This window comes from Juglans microcarpa x Juglans regia, chromosome 3D, assembly GCF_004785595.1.
Source record: "Juglans microcarpa x Juglans regia isolate MS1-56 chromosome 3D, Jm3101_v1.0, whole genome shotgun sequence".
NCBI lineage: Eukaryota > Viridiplantae > Streptophyta > Magnoliopsida > Fagales > Juglandaceae > Juglans > Juglans microcarpa x Juglans regia.
The window spans coordinates 34,021,580-34,026,452 of record NC_054598.1 but is presented as its reverse complement, the minus strand read 5'-3'; positions in this window follow the sequence as shown (position 1 = coordinate 34,026,452).

Below are 4,873 nucleotides of genomic sequence, written 5' to 3'. Positions count from 1 at the left end.
AATAAAATAACGCAGCGGATAGTCAACTAAGTACCAGAATTTAATTACAATCAAACATCAGTAAAGATTTAAATAGCAGTTATACAGTCATCCATAAAATAATTTACAATAGTTTTAAATGTTCAAACGAGTGATCCCAGATCACTCGTCAGGCGGAGCCGTCTCCTCAGGCTCGCCCTCCTCCTCCTCATCAGCATCAAAATCTGCGACACCACAAAATGGTCTCGCAGGTAAGTATAACCCAAACAACAACGTAATATAAAATGCATTAAACGCAACTAACATGCATGCACATGAAAACATGCATTTTTCCACAAAACATCATTTTCCCCGAAAATGATAAATTTCCAACACACACCAAAATCTCATTTTGGTCCAAATTATCCGTAAATCATTTTCCCAGAAAATGATTTACCCAAAAATCAACTCGCACTATTTTTCCAGAAAATAGTGCATTAATCCCAAATGCACCATGCATTATTTCCATATGCACCATGGTCTCCCCTATGGACCATCCGCACGTCCTGGCTTCGCAGCGGTGCTCAGTTCCGCCCCCAGCGCGTACGTGGCCAAGCACTCACACTACGCAACGAGCGATGCCCAGTTCCGCGCCCAGCGCGTACGTGGCCAGACATCCTCTAGTCCCCGCCAGCAGAAGGACCACGGAGTCGGCACGAGACCATCTCGTCCGATCCCATTGTCACCCAGCGACAATCCAGGGGACGTTACTCAGTATATTCCGCTCCCGAGTAACCAGAGGAGCTCCACCGAGTTAATGCCCCATCTCGGCTTGGGGTCGTGATACACATGCACCAAAAATATTAACACATAAAATCATAGCTTTTCAAAGCACATGTACCAACACAAAGTCCAAACCAACAGATACCAATCCAATCAAATCCAACCAAACAACTCCAATCACAAATCCATCCGACCCCCGAACTCCTCGGACTCAGTCCGGCATGCCAAAAACACAGTGAAATGGGTTAGTGCAAAAATACATTTAAATTACGAAAGTTCTTTGGAGAAATACTTACAGTGCAATATAATAATTTTCCGAGGATCGCGAAGTTGAAAAAGGCGACGTTTGAGCAACACCACAGTGTAAAATACACTGTGGCCGTGGGTCACAAATACCAACTTTTCAACGAGGACAAACGAAGACCCAAGATTGATAGGGTAGGGCCTAGGGAGGTCGGTGAAGCTAGTGGTGGTGGTGGTTTGCCGTGGGTGGCGGCGCAAGGGGTGGTTTTAGGCCAAAAAAGTACAAATCGGAGATGGACTTGGTGGGGCTTCACCGGTGACGGATCGGAGCTGGGGTTGGGTCCAATGGGTTGCCAAGAGGCCGGGGATGAAGTGGTAGGAAGATGGTGGCCGGAGGTGGCGCGACGGCGGCGCAATGGAGGAAAATGTGCCGCGGCGTCGTGGGTTTCGTGGGCTTCGTGGAGGCTAACGGCGGCACGAACGGCGGTGATATTGGTGGGGTAGGACGGCCGGCGGCTGGGGAAGAGGTGGAGCCGGGCGGTGTCGACCACCGCCGGCGGACGGCGGCGCAGCTGGTGGGGGGAGAAACGGACGCGGGGAGAGAGAGAAAAGGAGAGAGAAACGTCCGCACGGGAAGAAAGAAAAAAATAAGGAAAAAGAAAAAGAAAAGAAGAAAAGAAAAAAGAAAAGGAAAAGAAAAAAATAGAGGGAAAAGAAATGAGGTCCAATCCTCATAACTTGGGTCACAAAAATGATCCAACGGAAACGATTTTAAAACCACAAGTTAAATAAAATAATTTAAACGTAATGGTAAAGTCAAATTGAAATAATTAAATTCCACGGTAATTAATTTAAATATTAAAAGCAATTTAAATGCATAACAATAAATAAATATTAAGAAAGCATATAAAAATAATTTCCACCAAATAAAAATCATAGAAATAAACTCACTAAAAATCCAACCAATTTAAAATAAGAGAAATTATTTTAATTACATAAAAATAATTTCTTCAGTAAAAATACACTAAAATACGGGGTGTTACACTCAATATACAGTCAAATTTGATAAAATAATCATATACACAAAACCCTAATGTAAAAGGAAATGATGGAATGTTAATGGAAATATCCACATAAATAATAGTTGGGGAGCCTTGGATTTGTGGCAGCTGCGGACGCCGGAAATGGAACTGCTGATTGTAGCTGCGTGTTAGAAGATCGCTACGCTTGGAGGCCGATGTTGGACTGGGGAACTCACATAGAAATGGGTCTCACGATGCAGTGAAATAGTCTCCATTTACGCTTTTGTTCCTTTCATACCTTTCTTTTTTTTTAAAAGACAATGACACGTGGTATGCCACGTCAAGCGGGTGGGGCAATCGAGAGGATTAAGTGGTGGCGGTAGAAGAACTCTTTCCTCAAACATACTTTTTGACTTATGCACTGAAGGGCTCATTGCATTATTAAATGAAGCAGGAATTAAACAGGAAATTCTTGGGATCAAAATTTGTAAGGGTGCTCTAAATATAAGTCATCTGCTGTTTGTGGATGTTAATGTCTTTTTTTGTAAAGCGGATGTGGAGGAAAACAAAAGAGTTCAGGCTGTCTTGGATGTTTATGAGAGTGTGTCAGGGCAAAAAATTAATAAAGAAAAAAATCAATGGTTTTTAGTAGCAATGTGGGTATGGAGGTTAGAAAGGAAATAAGATTGTTATGGGGAAATAGTGAGATACAACAATATAATAAGTACTTGGAACTACCTCCAATAGTAGGTAGATCGAAGTCACAGTCTTTCCAATCTATTAAGCAAAGAGCTTGGCAAAAATTACAAAGTTGGAAGGAAAAGTTGTTATGTCAAGGGAGAAAGAAGATTTTATTGAAAGCAGTGGCCCTTTCTATCCCAACTTACTCTATGAATTGTTTTTTATCTGGGTTTTGTTCAGAATTAGAGGGATTAATGTCCAAATTTTGGTGGGGCAAAAAGGGAAGAAAGAATGATTCAATGAGTTAGTTGGAGGAACCTGTGCGAAAGGAAGCCTAGCGGAGGTATGGGTTTTAAGGATCTTCGAACTTTTAACATTGCCATTCTTGCTAAGCAAGGTTGGAGGCTATTACAGAATGAAAACTCAATGTTACGTAAGATCCTTAAAGCTAGATATTTTTCCAAGACTGATTTTATGTATTCTAGTTTGGGATTCTATCCATCATATACATGGAGGAGCATATGAGAGGCTAAGAAGAGTTTAAGGGATGGATGTAGATGGAGGATTAGGGATGGAAAAACAACACAATTGTGGACTGATCAATGGATCCCTAGGCATAAACCTCTGGAAAAGGAATCTGGTTTACAGATAGAAAACAGAGGTGATGTGGTGGCTTCTGTTTTTGATGAAGAAACATGATGGTGGAGTTTTCAAAAGCTTAGAACTCTCTTCAATCTGAGTATAGTAGCTGATTTATGAAAATCAGGATCTATTCTGAAGCAGGAGTAGATAAATGGGTGTGGAATCATGAAAGACATGGTACATTTTCTGTTAAAAATTGCTACAAATTTATTGATTCTAAAAAAAGTATGGTTATAGCAGAATCATCCTCAAGGGATAGGCAACAGAGGTTATGGAAGGTATTGTAGAAGATGCAGACGCCTTACAAGATTAGGTGCATGGCTTACATGCTTAGATATCCTTCCTTCAAAAGATAATTTGTTAAGGAAACATATGAGTACTGAAGCTCAGTGTAGGTTTTGTTGTCATCCATTGGAAGATGCAATCCATGCTATTTTCTACTGCAGTCATCTCAGAGATTTATGGAAGCAGTTTTTTCCTTCATTAATTCAGAAGGCTTTTCATAATGTTTTTGAACTGGCTTTGCAGTTGATTGAGGAGTAGGATAATGACAAGCTCGCCCAGTTTTTCTACTTAGCATGTGGATTTTGGTTTAGGAGAAATAAGTTGGAATTTGAGAAGATTATATTGAGTCCTAAACAAGTGGCTAATCATGGGGCGGGATTACTACATAACTTCAAAGCAGTTTCTGTCAAGTCATAGGTTCAGATAAAAAAACATGTAATATGGAAGCCTCCCCCGGCAGGTGTACTAAAGCTTAACACAGATAGGGTTATGTTTGGGATCTCGAAAAAGTTGGGATTTGAGTAATTTTGTGAGATGCTTCAGGAAATGTGGTAATGGCTGCAAGTTGTATTGAAAATGAAGTTGAAGACCAGAAGCTATTGAGCTGTAGGCAATTTTTCGAGGTCTTCAATTGTGTTCTACATTGGGTATCCCGAGTCCATTGGTTGAGAGTGATAGTTTATTACTAATGGATTCCTTACATCAAAATGATATGGGGAATTCCATTCTTGGGATTCTGTTTGCAGAAGTTCAAAGGCTAAAAGTTTGTTTTGGGAGCTATTCTTTTCATCATGTGTATGGGAAAGAGAATATGACAGCTCATCAGCTTGCAAGAAATGCTTGGAGAGTAGATAATTTATAAATGTGGTGAGATTGTATTTCAGACTTTCGTTGTCAAACCATTTGATTTGATAAATGTCTATAATTGTTGATCTCAAATGAAATTGATTGTTTATAAAAAAAAAAAAAATCATACCGCAATCACAAACGGGATCTAAGCGTATTATTACCGATAGAGTAATGCTAGAGAGAAGCTACTGTAGCAGTGTACACTTTGCACTCACTACATGACTACTTTTAGTTCTCTACTTTTTTATTTTAGACTTAGGAGATGTGTAGTTTAGATGATGCCATATTATATGTGCAAAATAATTATTCCTAATAGTGGCTTCTATCTATATTTATTCTTACCGATAACCCGCGTTAAGTTGTTTCTTTTTTTACGGTTGGATCTCCATCACTGCGTTACAGCGTTCAAA